Here is a 19258-nt window from a genome sequence, read left to right on the forward strand (position 1 = left end):
CATCAGGAAAGAGCCGGCAGGTGCCAGGAAGATGTGCCGGACAGTCGTGGCCGCTCCCAGGCTCCTGCAATCTTAAAACACAAGTGCCACGTGGGACATGCAGGAAAAGGTCAGGCTCAGGGCTTGCCTCCACTCACATTAAGTCGTTCAAATGTAACTTTAACTCGGGAACAAAATGAGGGCGATGTTACAATCCAAACAAAGAAAGCAAAACAAAGCAAAAGGACTGGTGTCCTCAGATACTGCCTCGATTTGAGGTTGGGACGCTGCTGTAGCCAGGGGCAGCCCTCAGGACTTCAGAATATCAAGGAAAAAAGTAAGTTCTTCCCCCAGGTTCTGGAACATTCAACAAGCAGAGGTGGCTTCTACATCACGAAGTGTCTGAAAGGCAGTCTTGGCAGCAGCCCCGACTGCTCCTAACAATTCCTGTGAAGGCTGAGAAGAGGCAAAGGCCCATCCCATCGCAGCTGAGACGCAGCCCAGGGCCAGGCCCGGGGTGGGGGTGGGGGGCCCGCCCGCTAACTAAACGCTGGCTGAGGTGACTGGAAGCAGCTCCCCGCGTGGTGCTCCCAGGCGCCGTCTTAAGGGACAGAACATGCTCAGAAGCAGGGCCCCACGCAGCCCCTGCCCCCAACCCAGCCACACACCCTGGGGGCTGCCCCACCTAAGGGGAGGGGCCCTCTCCTGTCCCAGCAGCGCACCTGTGGGGCGGGTCTTCCTTCCTTTTCTGCTTTGCACAGAGGCTGTCCCATCAGCCAGGGGAGCCATTCAGCACGCTCCCTGCCGCCTGTGCCTGAAACATGTGCCATTTCAGGGCAGAGGTATTAAGAGCCAGTGAACAAGTCGCTGAGGGCTCCGCCCACTGCTGTGATGACAGCAGAAGCCCTTGGGAAGGAAGTCACCATCGGGCAGTGTCCCTGCGAGGCCACAGTGAGCCTCTCAGACCTGTGATGGGCGTCTACTGTGGGCAGGAGGGAAACTTCTGCCGTGTCAGACCTCTCAGGCTTGGGGTGTTTGTTACCACATCGAAACCTAGACTACCCTGATGACACGAGGGTTTCAAATATTAACACTAAAGAAAAGAGAATTCAATGTGAAAAAAGCCAAACATGGAAAATACTAGTATACTAAACTGGGTAGGTTTACAATTAAGCTAATAACTGTTGAGAACCTTTATAAACTGAAGATTTCACCAAATGCGTAAAGCAAAATGATGAGAAGTAAAGGAAGAACCAACAGATGGATAAGGCAAGTCATTTCTCCTTTGTACGACTGTCTCTTCACTTTTGATATGGGAATGATATTACCAACCTTAGTCTGCTCAGGCTGCCATAACAAAAAGCCACATTAACGACTTAAACAACAGTTTAAACAACAGTTCTGGAGGCTAGAAGTCCAAGATCAAGGTGCCGGCAAGCGTGGCTAATGGTGAGGGCTCTCCTCCTGGCTTGTGGACGGCTGCCCTCTCCTGTGTGCTCACGTGGCCTCTTCTTTGTGTGCACATGGAGAGCGAGCTCTTCATACAAGGACACCAGCCCTATGGAATCAGGGGCTCACCTTTATGGCCTCATTTAATCTTAATTACTTCCTTTGAGGCCTCATCTCCAAATACAGCTATACTGGGGATTAGGGCTTCAACATATGAATTTGGGGCAGGGGTTGGGGTGGGGACAGACATTTAGTCTACAGACGGCCTTATAGTGTCACCCTGAAGATCTAGTGAGTTAATCAAGGGTTATTAACCACTCAGTAAATGCTGCTACCACTCCCTCTGTTGTTGTTATTCTCATCTTACTACCAAGGGTGCCCTCAATGAGTAATCAATCTCAGGAAAAGAAAAAAAAGGACTGTTATCACAGGATGAAGAGCTAGGCCAGAGCTTAGGGAGAAGTGAATTCCGAACGCTCCCTAGAATCCGATGAACGCCGATTTGTGTGGATTTCACGTTGACATTTTCTAGGGAAAGGTTTAGAATTCTCGGCAATTTAGACATTTTGTCTTTAATAGTCTGGTCTGCATTTTTTTTCCCTGATTTTTCTCACATTCTACGGCTCATTGTTATTAAGATAATTTCTAACGGACAGGTACTGTATTTCCCCTTCTTTCCACTAGACTTTTTCCCTCAAGTCTTCGCTCACTTTAATAGTAAAAGAGCAGGGAACAAAATTAGCGAAAAACATGTCCACTGAACCGCAGGTATTTCGGTTTAACTGCAAAATGAGCTTCAGCTGACTGAAGGTGATTGTTTTCCGCGTGTAGATTTCTTTACGATGTCACACGTGCGAGAGCACTTCTAAGCCAGACTTGGGCTTTTAAAAACTGAGATCTCGTCTCAAACTAGACAATAAATGACTCGACTATGAAAAGTGACAGTGAGTTAAGATGAAAAAAATCATTATTCTTTCTATTCGTCGTGTAAGACCCTCCATTCAATAACGATCCACTCTTTAGCCTCCCCCTACCCGCTCCAAAAAAGAAAGAGAGAATTATCTTCCCAAGCATATCTCATCCCCACGGGGGAGGCAGCAAGGCCTCTCCTGGCTGCACCGTGAGAAAACTGGAAGATGGAGATGAAAACTGGAAAACGTCCCTTCTGGTGGAAGGTGGGAGAAGGGGGACCGGGTGTGGGGCAGGGAGGTGTCAGCATATCCAGGCCACAGCAGTGAGTGAGTAGAACACTCAAAGGGGCAGGAGACCCAGAGACCCTCCCCGCCGGCATCCCCACCGCGAGGAGAAACAGAAAAGGCCATGGGGTCTGGCCAGGAAGAGGCCGGGTCAGGTGCCACAACACACAGGGCTTCCCAGCCCCGTACTCTCAAGTTCACCAGATGCACCAAATAACTCGCGTTTTGTATTCACACTTAAAGAAGAATGACGCACCCACCGATGAGCTTTAGGGCTACCCAGGATATCTGCAAAGCATCAAAGTATCGCTCTCCAAATTTGCTAATGACTGTGATGGTTTCAACCTGGGACCACACATTCTTTGATACCCCTCCCTCCAGGACTTGGAACAGAAGTCCCCGCTCCTGAGATGGACTGGATTTAGGGACTTGCTTCCTGAGGACAGAGCGGGGAAAGGGAAAACGGTAACTCTGCAGTGGAGGAACCTGGCAGACCCCACCTTAGGTCAGCAGTCAGGGTTGACGTCGTCAGGGATGTCACGCTGGTATCATGTGCCGCTGACGTGATATGAGCAAAAGGGCACCTCTGAATTCTTCCCCAAATCCACAGCCTCAGTCTAATCAGGCAAATCCAAACAGAGGAACATTCTACTGAATGCATAGCGGACACTCTTCAAAAGTGCCTGGAAACCATCACAGATTGGAAGAGACAGAGGCAACACAATGACAAAATGCAGTGTGGGATCCTGGAATGGATCCTGGAACAGAAAGAAGACTTCAGTCAAAAAACTGGGAAATCTGTACAAAGTCTGCAGTTTAGTAAACAAAAAATTGCTTAGAACAGGTTATGCTTTCTTTTAATTATCAGTCTAGCTAAGCTTTCTGGTTTACAAGGCACATCTCCAACATTTAATCGTTTTAATTTCCATCTGCATGCCCAACCCGCCTCTGACATGTTACACCAGCATCACTATCCTCCTAATGTTTTCAGTTCCTCCTGGTGTGTGCTAGGCTTTTTAGAGCCACAGCACTTAGGTGAGGTTAAGGTCAGGCAAAGACAGCTATTTATTGCACCTGGCAGGGTATATGAATACACCTAAATTCCTCTAGTCCAAACCCTGCTCCCCAACAGGGAAACCGCACAGGAGAATGTTCTACAAACCTGCTCCAAGTTACTTCAGCCCCTGGTAGAGTGCCATCAACCTTAGCAGAGCTTCCCTGGACACGATGAACGTCCTTTTAGGGAGTGCAAGCTCGGGGCACTGGCAACGTGCAGTGGAACCCGATGGCCCACATGCTGTCCAAAGGCCCCACGTGCTGTCCAAAGGCCCACCACCAGGATCATTCAAAGATTATTTCCAAGTGCCAACATCACAAAACAAGTCAATGGAGAAACATGAGGGGGAAAAGTCTAAAAAGGAGGAGCTGGAAGAGCGAACGATTGTAAGCGTGATCAGGAAAGGATGGAAAGTTCTGCTTTATTTCTCCTTCCAACTCCTGGTACATGAACGGTGGATAAGGTCACTGACAAAATCGGCCAAGGTGGAGGTGGGGGGAATCAGAATGGACACTTCAGGAGTCAACACCTTGCCAGATTAGATCCTGCTAGCAACAACTTTCTGGAAAATCTTCATTGACACCCAAGCGACCATCAAAGATATTTAATAATCTTGTTCTAGTTTCAAAAGAATCTGTATTTTCAAATGTTACTGTGAAGTAGGGCTAATTCCACCCATCCATCCATCCATCCATCCATCCATCCAACCAACCATTCATCCATCCATCCATCCATCCATCCATCCACCCACCCACCCATCCATCCATCCATCCATCCATCCAACCATTCATCCATCCATCCATCCATCCATCCATCCATCCATCCATCCAACCATTCATCCATCCATCCATCCATCCAACCATCCATCCATCCACCCATCCATCCATCCAACCATTCATCCATCCATCCATCCATCCATCCATCCATCCATCCATCCAACCATCCATCCATCCATCCATCCATCCACCCATCCATCCATCCATCCACCCATCCATCCAACCATTCATCCATTCAATCATTCATTCATTCATCCATCCATTCATTTGTTCACTCACTCACTCACCATTAACCCCAGTAACTGAGCATCTGCTGTGTGCCAGGAGGCTGACCCTCAGGGCTGGTGGCCACGGCCAGGCTCTTATGAGGAGGGGAGCCTGTGAGAGGGGGCAGCTCCTCAACAAGCAGGTTCACTCAGCCTGAAAGTTATGATAATATTCACATTTGTTACTGAAACAAGCCATTGACTCCTCAGGCATTTGAGCAGGAAAAGGCCCTACTATTCTCATCGGGAATATTAGTGTAAAGGTCATTCTTCACCTCTCTAATCAGACTCACTAATTGCATCGGGTTATCGAAGGCAGAGCTTCTCAAACTTTGGGGTGTATCAGAACCACCCAGACGCCTCTCAGGACAGACAGCAGGGCCCCACCCCAAGGCTTGGACTCAGTCGGGTGTGGGAGGGCCCAAGAAGCAGCACGGCTAACGGGTCCGAGGGGTGTGGATACTGCGTCTGGAGGCCACATTCTGAGAACCGCTGATCCAAGGTACGATCAGCCACCCTCAATTCCAGCCCGGTGTGCTTCGTTCACTCAGAGTAGGTTTGAATAACTTAACAGCTACTGTTTCAGAGAAGCTCTGTGAATGTCCTCGAGGGACCAGAACCCATCTGGGTGACAGGCTGACCTGATTCCACCCCATGAGGACCAGTGGTCCTTGCGGGTTTCCTGTACAGGTAACTCGGCAAAACGCAAGAGCGGGCACAGAGCCAAAGAGACACCACTTACTACAAAGTCCAAGTAAAGGTTGAAGAGTCCAGGGCCCTCCTTTGTCCCTGAGAAAAGGCTTGATTCAGTAACACTCTGTAAGTGACAGGACCCTGCGTGTGCAGAGAACAGGGGCTGCTGTCATATACGAGACGGGGTCTTCTAACACTTATTTCCCTCCTATACTACGCAGACCGCACAGGGGGCCAGACCGTAGGGAGTTAAGGCATAAAGAGATTTCAGTGAAGATTAGACAAGGCTGGGGAGGACCCCCTGGCCGGGGGGCCCCTCTGAGGCCCCTCCCCGACGAGCCTGGCCTGATGGGGACCTGCGGTCGTCATGGTGACGGCGACTCTAGTCCTTTCTCTCGTCACCTCCCCACAGACCTGCAAGGACCAGGGGCCTTGAAGGCCAGAGCAGGGCTGTGTGTGGACAGCTTCTGGACTACGGGCTCCTGCATCCTCCCTTCACACCTCCGCCTCCCATCTTTCCTGATGGACACGCCAGGCTCACAGGGCTCCCACCTCCAATTTTGGAAGAAAGCAACATCACCACCGAAAGAGCCAGAGGGCGCCCTGCGTGAGTAAAAATGCACGACTCTTGGGGCCAGTGGACACGCGGCTCCCAGCCCAGGAGCTACAGTCCCAGGAACTCCCAGTCCAGGCTGGAGACATCCAGGTGTTAATGAATTTATTTTCAGCTTTTCTGACAAGGATACCACCGACTTACATTTGTAAAGCCCTTTAGGGCTTGTGTGCATTATCTCACACGTTTTCTCATCTGGGCCTCACGTGAACTCTGAGAGGCGGGCCGGTGGGTGTCGTCCCTCGTTAGAGTTAAGGAGGCCAAAGCTGAGGGTCCCAGGCCCTTCCCCCATGGGCCCGCCTGCTCTGCCCACCACTTCCCCAGTCAGGCAGCCTGGGTCAGAGCCTGGAGCTGTGGACAGGAGCCAGGCCTTTGTCTCTCAGTCCAAATCTCACTTCCGGTGGGTGGCAGGCAGGTGGCCACTGTACACACCCAGTCTGTGGCCAGCATGATCCCCTACCTGGTTTCAGAGGGTGTGTGTGAGGAGACCTGGATGCCCTGATGAACGGCAGGAGCTCTGCCCTAAGCATCACGTCTGGACCCCCTCACCTGGTCCTCACAACCATGAATTCTCACCCCACCTTACAGGTGGGAACACAGAGAGGCCATGTGGCTTGTCCGAGGTGGCAAAGCCAGTAAATGGTACCCTGGGGCCTCAGACCCAGGTCTTCTGTGCTGCACCTTCTCTGTCAGTTTCCTAAAGATTTTCTTATATCTCTAATCATGGGAACCAGGAGAAAATTGCCTTTCACTGGTTTCCATTTCCCACAATGCTGTCCACCACACGAAAAGTATCGCACATGCCAAGAGGAACTAACACAGACCCGGCCTTGGTGGCAGAGTTCAGTGTGGTTTCTGGGTGGTGCTGGCCTCTCTCTGATGAATTCTGATGAAGTTACCAATATGACAATAGAACAACGCTATCTCCTGACCTATTCTGGTAACTGATGAGGTTGTCACGACTTGGAATGAGTTACCAATGAAACCCACTCCATATAATTAAAGTAGTTTATTGATACTTAGAAGAAAAATACCACATTCAAAGGCTTTCATTTTAATAAGATATGAGTCACCAGCAAACCGCAGAGAAATTCCCATTTATGCTTTGACTCACATTCATTCACCAGGTGGTCCCTGAGGGCCTCCCGTGTGCCAGGGGCAGGGCTCACTAGCAACTGGACCAGGCGCGGCCCCCAGAGAGCATACAGTCTGCCAGGGAGGGGGGAGCCAAGTAAAGGACATAGCAACCCAGCCAACACGTGAGACGGTAGGAGCTGGAGACACTGGGAAGGATGCGCGTCTCAGGCCCAGGGTGGGAGACAGGTGGGCCTGGGACTTCCCAGAGGAAGTGACCTCCGTGGGGAGGGAGGCCCAGACCTCAGCTGCTGATGGGCATACTCTCGTGAGTTCTCCCAACCACCACTGTCCTCATCCTACAGCTGAGGAACTGAAGCTTCAAGACAGCGAAGGACCCACGTCCCAGATCCAGCTGGCGGCAGAGCTGGGCCTGCTTATACGTCTCTGGAAGAAATGAATCAACCACCACGGAATGCGGCCAGGGCCCGAGACAGGGAGCCCAATGCCCATGAAATCCTCTAACGGGTCAGATGTATCTTCGGCCGACAGAATTCAATATTTTAAAAGTTGAATACAGAACAGTATAAACAGAATTCATAATAACTGTACAATATATGATGTATATTATATGTTGTGCTTTTTACCTGTTACATTGTTCTATATTAAATCGTATTTAAAAAGCAGGCTAGTACAGAGCACAACGCTAAACTGCAAGGCAACTCCCCACTCTATCCTGTACTCAGGATGATTTATTATCTGCCTCATGCTGTTCAGGGAAAGTTGGAAAAGATGTTTAGGAAAGAAAAAATAGATTAAAATTGTGACACTATTCACAAAACAAAAGTCTAGGTAAAAAAGATGTATTAAACTCAAAGGAATCCTAAAGCTGAATTTTCAAAGAATGAGAGGGATGCTGTACGTGTGCATTTTCCTTCGCAAACTGTACATAAAAACAGAAGCAGGAGGCTTCCCTGGTGGCTCAGTGGTTAAGAATATGCCTGCCACTGCAGGGGACACAGGTTCGAGCCCTGGTCCAGGAAGATCCCACATGCCGCAGAGCAGCTAAGCCCGTGCGCCACAACTACTGAGCCTGCGCTCTAGAGCCTGCGAGCCACAACTACTGAGCCCGCGTGCCACAACTACTGAAGCCCGTGCGCCTAGAGCCCGTGCTCCCAACAAGAGAAGCCACCGCAGTGAGAAGCCCGCAGACCACAACGAAGAGCAGCCCCCACTCGCCGCAACCAGAGAAAAGCCCGTAAGCAGCAACGAAGACCCAACACGGTCTAAAATAAAATAAATTAAATAATAAATAATAAATAAATAACAAACAGAAGCGGGAGGTCTAAACGTGGGAGGGGAATATGATGGAACACAGAACATCAGCGTGGTTTACAGTCTCTTCCTGTCTCATCCCTGCAGCCTCAGCGGTGACTCACAGGCCTTCGGGCCAAGGGAATCCAGAGGGAACAGAGAGCCCCGGGATGGGCGAGGGCGTGGTGGGGGGAGGGCGAGGGGGTGAGCCACTGGGATGGCTGATTTTTCCAGTTCTTTCCCTGGGAACAGGAAGAACGGGGCGATGGAGGCTGCACAGAGCTCTCTAAAGAAAGGAAAGAGCTCTCTAAAGCCACAAGGAAAGGCAGGTGTCCTGCTGAGCGTGGGCAACAAGGACCCTGGCGCGCAGTGGGGTCCTCACAGGGCCCAGGTCTGGTCATCTATTTTAACAAGTTCAGCTACGAATGACAAAGGCAACATGCCTCTTAGGAGACATGGGCACGATTTTAACCCTATGGAATTGTGCTGGTCACTGGTCTTCATGCTGCTCGACACCCAGCCCCCTTGTGATCTGGGGGGCCTCTCCAGGGGGTCTGGAGTTTTAATGGGCCACCAGCGCGCCCCCAGCGGTGAGGCTGACGTGGGGTCCTCCCTGTCGCTCCACCTGCAGCGCACCTGGGATTCTGTATGAGCAGGTGATGCAGGCGGGCGTGCTAGGGTCATGCCCGGCCTCAGAGACCTCCTGGCTCTTAAAGAACAAGGTGGCAGCTTGGACCCCCTCCCTTGGCTGTGGGGGGCTGCCCTGTCCCTGCCCTTTTGGGCACGTCACGTCCACCAGAAGCATCACCCCAGGCCTGGCCACTTACTGGCCTGACGTTCCTTCTCCCAGGCGGTGGGTGTCCCTATGGAAATTCCACCCTCAGGGTTACAGGATGGTGGGGTCACAGGCGGATGTGCTTAGCTGAGGCCACGCAGTGCCCGGCAGCGTCTCTCCTTCCTCGGTGGCCTCTTGCTGAGTCCCCAGCATGAAGCTGGCAGGCACCAGGCAGAGCCTGTGCTGTGGGGACTGGACCCTAGCTGGCTCGGAAGGTCAAGCCTGTGGCCCCCCGACTTCTTGGCAGAACTGTTTCTCGGAAGTGCTCACGGGAGGGCCACGTGAATGATGCCACCATGGCCCTGTTATCCCTGGAGCACGCCTGAGCCGTCGGCCTGGGGCCTTTCCTGGAGAGAAAGACAACACAGAACTGACACAGCCTGGTGGCCTGCATCATCGCTCTGTGGTCTGACACTAAAGAATACTTATCTACTGAGTGTATTTAAAGCAGCAGCCATTAGTGCTTTTACTCTGAGTTCACTGAACCAGTCCCAAGGGCCGCCTGTATCCTCCTGACACACAGGAGATTGTCTTTCCTGTATTTTTCTCACAACTTCTGTACAGACTGCTCTCTTTTCTCTCCCCTTGACCCCCGCCTCTCACTCCAGCCCTCAACTTACGAGGGAGGGATTCACCCCTCCCTCTGCATCAGTAGTTCCTGAGGCACACCCTGGCCAGTCCAGCAGGACTGCTGTCCCTTGGTAGAGATGAAGGGAGAAAATAAGTACTGCTGGGTTAGCACCTACCAGGTACCCGGTAGGTGCTCTGCATTTCCCAGCACGGCTCATTACTACAACCACCGCATAATGTTTTTCCTCTGTCACAAAGGAAAGGAGGCTCGGATGCGCTAACTTGCCTACAGACACACGACTTCAGAAGGCTGACTGTGCTTCTGCTACTGCCCCGAACCTTCTCCCCATGCTGGACTGACCTCCGGCCTGTGGGACGCCAGCCCTGTCCACCTGCATTTCACTCCTCTCCCGTCACGAGACTCAATACCTTCTGCACTACAGAGCACACCTCTATGACAGCAAATTTCAACAAAGAATAAGTCACTGCCCTAGAGCTGTGCTGTCCAATATGGCAGCCACCAACCATAGGTGGCTATTTAACTTTAAAGGAATTAAAATTAAGTACAATTTAAAATGCCCTTTGTCAGCTGCACTAGCCACATTTCAAGTGCTCAATTACTACACAGGGCTAGTGGCTGCCGTGACACACAGCACAGAGACAGAACATCTCCACCAACACAGAAAGCCCTACTGGCCATCACTGCTCTGGATGATTTAAAAGTATATCTGGGTGATTTCAAGCAATATCTTAGGGCATCCAGGGTGGAGTCATATTAGTGGTTCAATCAACATGGAAATTCCATCTCTCCCAGTGTCAACTTGGAAAATTCCACATCTTCCCATGTGCCTAAAGGGACATCACAAAAGAAGGTGAAAAGTAAAAAGCGATCAAGGGTAAGGGTGGAAAAGCTGATAAACTTATGTGAGGGAGGTTAAAAGTATAACGAGCAACTTTAGATCTCCTGGTTTCTTTATGCTGAAATATTATCATGACCACTGTGTGATTTTTCATTCATTCCCCCAAGCCAAGAAGTGGATGGAAACATTGCAATATAATACGCCAGTGGAGGTTCTGGACGGTTCTGGCGCTTCCATACTTGCTGATCCAGGGGTTTACCCATTGCCAAGACCATATCACATTCTGCCTACCTAAACTCTCCAGGTATTTTGTATTTGTTTTATGGAAAGTATATCTCACATCTTAGAGAATTTTCCGAACAAATAAATGAATTATCCTTGATGCCTGAAGCTATGAAAATCTTATTTTTTTATAACTTTCTTTGTTTGCTCACCTAATTTGACATTGATTCCACTCTCAGTAAAAGCACTGTGATGACTAGTCCTCTTGTTTGGGCTATATGGACATTACATCTTTCTTGGTATGTCTCAGATTATCTTTCAACTTTCTTCTCAATCCCTTCTACCCCCTTAATCAAAAACAAAACTCTATCTGTAGGTACCAAATTAGAGAGGTTTGGCTTGTTAGCATTAAGCAGCATTTCCTCCCAACACTGACCCTGGCCTTGAAGGCACTGGCCTTGAAGACAAGGGGACTCGGATTCAAGTTCAGGCTGTGTGCCAGTGTCCTGAGGGACGACTTAACGTCTGGTGCCAACACTTCAGCCACCCCACTGCACCCCAGGTGGTGTCCTGGTCACATCTTCTGGCATCTCCCCTCCTGGCCTTTGCTCAAATTGTTTTCACAGTTTTTTAGTGCCTCATTCTCACATCTGAATGGATCCAAGGATCACCACCCATCTGGGAAAGTCTCCAAGATGAAAGACAGAGGCCACAGCACACAAAGGGCAAAAAGAAAGAGACCATAATGTAGGGAACAAAAGAAATTTTCAGGAAAAAACAGAAAACCAAAAATGAATATTCCTCAGAAGGATAAGAAAAGGTACTGCATTAGTGAATCAGAAAGGATGCTATAAAAATGGAACAAAGACCCAAAACAAACAAACAAAAATCTTAGAAATTAAATATAGAACAGGTAAGTTTAGTAGAAGGAGTGGAAGATAAAGTTGAGTTATCACCCATAAAGTATCACCAAAAGACAAAAAGCTAGAAAATGAGCGGGAAAGGGAAGTTATTTCCAACAACAGGAGTTCCTTTAAAAGAGAACAGAGAAAATGGTGGGAAGGGGACAATTTTCAGAAAATTTTCCAGAATTTTAGGATACAAATTTCCAGATTGAATGAACCCAGTAAATGCTTAATAAATGGAAAAATAAGATCTAGAATACTGAGGATCAAGAGAAGATCCTAAAAGCTTATAGAGTGTAAAAACAGATGTCATACAAGATACTGAAAATATATAAGGCATCAAATTCTCAAAGCAATCCTGAAAGCTAGAATAAAATGGAAATAAGTCTTCAAAATTGTGGTAGAAAATAGTCTGTTAATTATACTTTTCGATATTTATTATTTTATTTTATCAAATAGGCAACACAGTCGCATGGTTCAAATATCAAAAGAGTATGACAAGTTACACTTAACAAATCTGCTTCCACTTACATCTCCACGTTTCTTTTACTATACTTTCTGCCAGTGTTTCTTTCTGTAAATGCAGGCAAATTACAGCTTTTCTCACGTAAGGGACAGCATGCTATCTACACTTCCCGTACATTGCTTTTTTTAGTTAACAGTACATGCTGGAAATCATTTCAAAGAACACATAGAAATCTCTGTCATTCTTTGGAAAATTATTTTTAACCTAGAACTCTATACTCAGACAAACTATCACATATTAAGGTAGAATAAAGACATTTTCAGACATGCAAGCACTTAGAAAAGGCGTTCTCTCTCAGAAAGCTACTGAAGGATGTGCTCCAGCAAAATGAGTTAGTATGGATCCAGCAACAACAAAGAAGTGGCAAAAGGAGTTCTCAGAATGGCGGCAAAGGGAACACGGCAGCTGAAGCAAATCCTAAGAGCGCTCAGAGGGACTGGGTCTAGAGGACAGAGCTCTCCAGGGGGTAGATTTCCAGGAGGGAATAAAATGGAACTGATAGATTTGTTTAATCACATATAAAATCATATTGTGAGGGGGTCCTATTGAAAAGTTTGTGAGGAATTAGGTATGATAGGTATGCAGAGAGATGAGCAGTTGGGAAAAAAAAAAAGAGAAAGAATTAACCCCAGAAAAAGCAGAAAGTTGTACAAGGAAAAATGTTATAGTATACTACTTGGCTCTGCAGTTAACACTATCATGTTACATCATCATCACCACTAGTGTTTACTGAGCATGTGTCAGTCACCATTCTGAGGTCTTTTCATGAAATACCTCATATACCCATATAACCACCTTGTGAGAAGTATACTGTTAAAATTTTCCCATCTTACATATGAGGGAACAGAAGCACAAAGTGGTTAAGTAACTTGCTCTAGGTCATGGAATAAGTGGAAGGACCAGGAACTGAACCCAGGAAACCTGACCCTAGCACCCATACTCTTAACCAGCCTATTGTTCTGCCAGTGACCATTCATCTAACCTAAAAGTACAATGTAACTATGGTGTGAAGATAAGGAGAAAGAAAGGTGGGGAGAGGACCTGAGCTAGACCTACAGATCCCAAGTCCTCATCCTCAAACCAGGGGGCCAGCAGATAGTACCTAAAATTGAAAAATCAATAAACAGTGCATATGCATATTATTTACAAACATGGAGCTACTTACCAGATCATTTAGGGTCTTGTAAGGCCATTAAGAGCTTGGCTTTTACTTAGGGATATGAAAAGCCATTATGACACGATCTGACACGTTTTAAAAGGACCACCAGCTGCTGTGTGGAGAATGGCCTAGAGTATGGGACCAGGGTGAAAACATATATTACTTTAATTCAATAAAAATTCAGTTTTAAAGATGAAAGAATGAAAAAAAGAAGAGGAGAGACACAGTAAAGCAGAGAAGAATATGGGACTCTCCCATGAAATGTTATGCCTGATGGCTCAGAGGTCAGCTGGGGATGACAGTCCTCAAGATGGGAAGCAAGTCAGCTCGACTTCAGGGCACCACCTGGAATAGGGCCTTGGCTGGAGCCAAGACACTGATCCCAGGAAACAGCCTGGATGACGAACTGGCACCTCTTAGTTAGCAGATGACCTTAGCATCTAGGACCCTTTTTCTCTATGTCAAATAGAGATACTCTAAACTCTTCTGATGGGATATCATATAATTACGGGGGTGAAGTTTCTGGGAGTACCTGGCACACCTTAGGCCTTAAAAGCAACCTCAGGGACTTCCCTGGTGGTCCAGTGGCTAAGACTCCGCGCTCCCAATGCAGCGGGCCTGGGTTCGATCCCTGGTCAGGGAACTAGATCCCACATGCTGCAACTAAGAGTTAGCATGCCGCAACTAAGACCCGGCACAGCCAAATAAATACATAAATAAAAATATTTTTTTTAAAAAAAGCAACCTCAGTCCCCATCTCTCCCCTTTCCCCTCCTGAGCCCTGACAAGGCTCACAGGTTAACTGGCTCAACTAGAATCCAGGCCTTCTGATTTCCATTCTACTGAGCAGACTCTTCAGGTCCTCCACATGCATTCACAGTCCTGACTACTGAACCCATGAGTCACTAAAGATTCACCCAGAAAAGGGAGAGGGAGACAGCTGGCCCTATGACAGAAATAGCTGTGGGGTGGGGCCCACAAGCCATCCGGGGCCAGTGGGACTGTCCACCCCTGGGTTTCCAATTCCAACTCCATCCAGAACCATCTTGTCGGGAATCACCGAAACAGCCCAAGGTCACAGGCATGGTGCTTGCCATTCCCCCGACAGCTCAGACTGTGATAAAAACCCGCCTGGAACGCTGGTCTTGTCACATTCCTAATGCTTGTTATTGATCCACCAAGATGTGTGTGGCTGTCTTAGGAAGATCAACTATACAAGGGCCTGGTAGTTGTGTTAGAGTCTGGGGCAGGGTGGTGTGTGCAGTGCCAGGTGCTGAATGCCCCTCACATGTTCCCGACCTTGAAGGTCGGGCCCTGATACCACCTCCAGTCCCAAACCACTGGCCACGCTGGATTTCACCCTCCAGTCAGTGTCTGACAGGTTTGCATCCACCAGCCAGCCTCAGAAAAGCAAATTCACTGGGAAAAAAGGTATGAAGGTGATGGTTCAAATGAAGTGAAACTGGCTGCAGCAACAAGCCTGTGTTGTAAATGCCGGTGTGATCTCAACTGAGGTCAGGGACTGCACCAGGGTACCTGCAGCGTGTGTCACACCAGCTGGGCTCCCTCCCGGACTGCGTGACCCCAGAGGGGCCAGACCTGCTGAGAGCCGGACAAAGGTGAAGTGGAGGCCCAAACTGAACCAGATTTCCAGGCCACTCTGCAAAAGGGCTTGTGCACCCAACCCCCAGACTGGCCCTCGAATGGCCTTGAGGCTTGAGGAGAAAAGGAGTCAGGGTCCCTCAAGACAGGGTGATCTGTGGGCACTATTTGGGAAGGACGGGAGGTGGGGGGACAGCAAGTGAAAGGCGGCTTTAGGATTAGAATGTCCTTTATTCATGGGACCACGCAGAATGAGACATGGAGGCTGTCTTAAGTTGGGGTGCCCAGAAGCAGAGCCTGAGGCAGGGATTTGGATGTGAGTGATCTACCAGGGAGCACAGCCAGCAGGGGGGTGTGAGGGGGCAGATGGGGCAGGGAAGGAGGTGGACTCAGTCTGCCCTCGGGCCCTCCCACGGGGATCCCTGGAGTGTGAACTGCACCACAGAGTTGGTTCCACTGGGAGGCAAGTGGGCTGGGGGTGGAGCTTTTTGTGTCCTCACATCCCGGGCTCAATCGCTGTGAGCTGCCCCTGGGGTGGGAGGTCTTACCCCCTCCCCTGCAAAGTGACCCCACCCCGTGGCCATGGGCACTTCTCTAGTGAAGGGGGGCCATGAGCCCAGAACAGCCACACTCACAGGCCAGGGGTCGACATCCTCCAACAGGGGGGATCTGGGAGGTGCACCAGCACCCCCGGGGCGATCATGGGCCCAGAGGGCAGCGTCCCAGTGGGACCACCTAGGAGAGGAGGCCACGGGAAACAGTCATGGGGGAGGTCTCCGTGCTGTGAGCGAGGAAGGGAAACCGACCAGCGTTCACGGCCGCAGAGAGGATGCTGGGCTCGCTGCAAGGACGGTCTAATGCCGCCTGCACAGCTTGCACAGCCGACTTCCTTTGTACTGGAAAGGCCTTCTCCACTGGAGAGGAATACTTTGAATTGCCTCGGGCATTGTGAGAGCAAAAGATCATTTCACTCAGCAGCAGAGCGCTGAATGAGAGGTTTGGGATGCTACCAAAAATCATTAGCAGAATGTTCAAGGCGGTGGGAGAGAGAAACATACCTGCTTTCAAAACACCTCTCCCTGGGATGTGAGAAACGCTGCTCGAGCTTCTCAAAGTGCTTACTGGACCTTCCTCCTGAAAACATCTTGCCTGAATCCCTCCTCAGACAAGACACTGAGAAACAAGCTACTCGTGCTAACGCAGCTGCAGTGTTTTAAAGTTACAACTCCATTTACTATAAACTTGCCTGGAGTGAAACCATAAACTAACTGCAGAAATATAAATGCAGCGCTTCCACTGGGTTCCTGTTTCCAGCTCCTGCCCAGAGAGTCCAAAGCCCTCAGCAGGGAAGCCAGCTCTCCGGCAGGGCCCTGCCTCGGCCGCTCCAGGCTCCCCATCCCAGACTCCATCATCTCTGCCTGGAACTCTCCACTTGTCCTCTGAGTGCACATTCCTGGGGGCCTGACCCGAGTCTACCCCACCCCCTGCCACTTTCTTAAGGCCTCCTGGGTTTGTCCAGGCCCCCACACCTCCCCAAGTGCTTCTGGGGAGGCCAACTCCCCCCATTTCCAGGATGGGCCTGACTGATCACAGGGTAAACCCCCTCTGCCCCACCGCCACGCCGCTGAGTCCACCGTCCTGGTCACAGAGCTTGGCTCAGGGGTGGCCTGGGAGATGCTTCTAGATCTCAGGACGGAGCCAGCGGAAGAGACAGGGTGTGGGCTCAGGAGCGGCGGCCTGGGAACGCGGCAGCCAGTCTGCTGAAAGCAAGGCGGCCTGAGGATGAGGCCACCCGCAGAGGACGGCCCAGCAGAGCCAGCTGCAGAGGAGCCATGGAGAAAAGGGGCCACCGTGCCAGTGAGGCTGCCCGGGAATCCGTCCTCCAGCCAAATCATTTCCCCTTGTGGATGCCAGTCCAGGTCAGGGTTTCTGTCACTTCAAGACTAACTTAAAATGCCACTTCCTCCGGGGGGCCTCCTCTGATTGCCTGTCTTAGTCCCGTCAATAAATTTTAACTCTCTCATTTCGAAACCTTCAGGGAACAATATCCTTTAAATCTCAGATCTCTTCCTGTCTTCTAGTTTTGTTATTGATCTATATCAGACCCCAACTCCTGGAGGGCGGATGCTCTTCAGGTCCAACCCTGAATCCCAGACTCCCTAGGACAGGGCTCTGGAGAGCATGTATCTGCTGAATCGAGGAGCAAACACGAAAGCACGGAACTTAAGACGATTTTGTTAATTTTTATAAGAACTCTCGAGAACTTCATGCTGAGTAGATATTTGCCATTTGAACAGTGACTCTAAGTTTCACAGTTGGGAAATAGAATTCAATTCGTAGTAAAACATAAAGTGTTGCACCAGCTCCTTCCAACACCACAGATACGTGCCATTCAGCACTTGGAACAACCACATCTATGGTTGGTCTTATTGAGAGGATGTGTGTGTGAACAGCCCTCGCATTTAGCTAGTTACTCACTTTATATCTGCTACTCACTTTCTTTAATCCTGACAGCCTCGGGGATTTCTTCTTCCCCATTTTCAAGGTGAGAAAATGGAGGCTGGGAGGGGCTGAGTAGGATCGCACAGCTCGTGAGGAGCTCTGCATAGTTTCGAGCCCAGGTCTGATACCCACGTCTGAATGTGTCACCGCCAACTGCGTCCCCCGGCTGGAAGGCAGGACCGCGGGTTCCCAGTTACTCAGGACCTCAAGGCTGTCCACCCAGGAGCAGCCCCTGGCCTTCCTTTTCTGTCTGTTTTTATACAATCCAGCAGATACAAGGTGGACTTAGGGAACCCTCATTCTCCTTCCTTTGACCGTAACCACTGCCAGAAAGACAAGGCTCACGGATCGTGTCACCTCAGGCCTCCCAGAGAACACCTGTTTGGTTTTATGTTTAAATACATACTTAAAGGACCGTCTTCACAGGGGTTGGGGATTATGTTCAAGCTACTACATTTAGCAAACGTCTATATTTAGCCAAACGTACTGTAAGTGCCTTTTTGTACCTCTTTTGTTTTTCAGGCAATGCAACAGAGGCTTAGGAGCACCTACTATGTGCCTGGCTCTGTGCTGAGCTCTGGGGATACGAAAGTAAGACATTGCCTGCCGGGTGGTCACCTTCTACGGGGGTCGGACCAGTGAACGAATAATGATGAGGCCACGTGACTACCACAGCAGGCGTAGGGAGTGAGAGCTTGTGGAACCCGAGTGGAGGCAGGGAGACTTCTGCCCCGGGGCGATGTAGGAGGTCTCACAGAGGACACAAATCTACCGTAGGCTTTAAGGGATGAATAGGAGTTTTCCTGGAAAGCCTTTCTCTTCGCATAGGGAGAAAAACAAAAGTGTTCATTCATTCAGTAGTCAGCAAATACTGATTGACAGCCATGTGTCCATAAAAGCAAAATCACCTAAGAACTGGTTACAGAGTAGACCTCCATAAATAGCTGACCGAGGCAACCAGCCAGACGCCTCAGCCTAAATCGCCTGGAAGTTTTTCCAGGTGATAATAATGACAGGCAGACAAACTCCATCACACTCCAACACCTGGAGGAGAGGGTCTCAGGAAGGGGGCACTGGCTCTGCATGTACTATAGTTAGCACACTGCGTGCACAATTCAAAAGGTACAAAAGGGTATACTGTAAAAAAGCAAGCTTGTCCACTGTCGGTCCAAGGAATCACACCCGTTCCCAGGGAAGCTGCTGCCACCAATCTGCTGGGCATCTCTGCCAACGTCACCGTTTGTTTAACCTGAAGGCTGAATCCTTGTGGGAGAAAAAGGCACTTGTACAGCTACGCGGGCGGTGCACCTTTTGTCCGCCACACTTCATCAGCGACCATTATAATAAACTCTGCCCGGGGAAACTTCGAGGAGAACCTCTCGGCGTGCCCGAACCCATCTGCACTCGCGGTCCAGAAACAAGATTCACGGGGACCCCGGTTCGCGCCCAAGCTGCACCTTGTGTGTCAATCGAGACGGCAACTGGTTTTCGACAGGAGCGGGTCATTTTCGCCAGGGCCATGTGGCCTCCGGGGAATGTCCTCGGGCCTCCAGGGTCGGGCCTACATCACCCTCACCATGCGGCGCAACACAGCGGGGCGCTCGCTCGCCCCCGCACCGGGCCCGCCCGGGGCCACCTTGCGCGTGGCGGGGCGGGGGGG

General features: G+C 49.9%; 1 protein-coding gene across 1 annotated transcript in view; it reads right to left on the minus strand.

Moving 5' to 3' along the window:
• The window catches only part of LRRFIP1 (LRR binding FLII interacting protein 1), a 149920-nt gene that overhangs the window by 130328 nt on the left and 334 nt on the right, over positions 1-19258 (minus strand). The window lies entirely within an intron of this gene.

The sequence above is a fragment of the Lipotes vexillifer genome, unplaced genomic scaffold, assembly GCF_000442215.2.
Source record: "Lipotes vexillifer unplaced genomic scaffold, Lipotes_vexillifer_v1.1 scaffold652, whole genome shotgun sequence".
Classification (NCBI taxonomy): Eukaryota; Metazoa; Chordata; class Mammalia; order Artiodactyla; family Lipotidae; genus Lipotes; species Lipotes vexillifer.